Raw genomic sequence first — 980 nt, forward strand, 5'->3', positions numbered from 1 at the left:
CTTTTTTGGTGAAGATTTTTTTTTTTTTTTTTTAAATGTTCAAGTCTCGAGCGGCTCGAAGACATGAGTCATTAATCCCGACAGGAGGAGGGGAAAAAAAGTGTGCGCGCGTGGGGGTGGGGATGAATCTGGCCTATAAAAAAAGACTTGAGCATTAATTTCCATTTTATAACGGGTCATCGATTCAGCTTAGCTGGAGAAAAGTTAGGTTTTTTTTAAGAACGGAAGGGCGTTCTCAGATAACTGAGTATTTTTTACAATTTTTTATTTTTTGGTTGTTGTATTTTTAATCTAACAAAAATGAACCTTTAAACGATAAAATAAAATAAAAAGCGAATTAAGTTGTGGAAAGAGTAACGATCACCCGGCACATGTCTAGAACTCACCAGGTCACAAAACGACGACACGTGAACCGTCTTACAAGACGATACCGTAACACTTGCGCGTACACACACAAACACGCACCACAGTATCCCTGTAACAACTCACGCGTAGCAAACTCACGACGAGCGATGTTCACTCATCACTGATGTTTTAACCGGCTCCTGAAAGAATTGTCACTCACATCACCACTACCACCACCACCACAACCACAACCACAACTACAACCACCACAGTTACACCAAGCCGGTGAAAATACAACAATACACTGATGCGCGTGCTGTCTGCTCACACTCACAGCATCAATAATATTTGCAGAAGTGTGAACCGGCGGATTTTTATAATATCTCTCTATCCTTCTTCTATCTTTCCTTCTCTTCTTTTCTCTCTCTTTCTATCTCTCTCTCTCTCTCTCTCTCTCTCTCTCTCTATCTCTATCAATCTATCTATCTCTCAATCTGTCCCTCTCTCCTTTCTTCCTTTCACACGCTCTATCTCTCTCACTGTGGTGATGTCCTGGGCTTGGACTGAGTCTGCCTCACTCACTCACTCACCCCGACTGTCTGTCTGTCTGTCCGTGTGTCCCCTTGTGACAGCGG

The 980-nt window shown here is 42.7% G+C and overlaps 1 protein-coding gene across 1 annotated transcript in view; it reads right to left on the bottom strand.

The window, feature by feature from the left end:
* Nucleotides 1-980, bottom strand: part of LOC101858439 (protein kinase C-binding protein NELL2) — a gene marked incomplete in the record, with an annotated part of 253,988 nt that overhangs the window by 234,370 nt on the left and 18,638 nt on the right. Inside the window, 1 exon segment of the mRNA XM_013087329.2 lies at nucleotides 387-545.

Source organism: Aplysia californica, unplaced genomic scaffold (assembly GCF_000002075.1).
Source record: "Aplysia californica isolate F4 #8 unplaced genomic scaffold, AplCal3.0 scaffold00574, whole genome shotgun sequence".
Classification (NCBI taxonomy): domain Eukaryota; kingdom Metazoa; phylum Mollusca; class Gastropoda; order Aplysiida; family Aplysiidae; genus Aplysia; species Aplysia californica.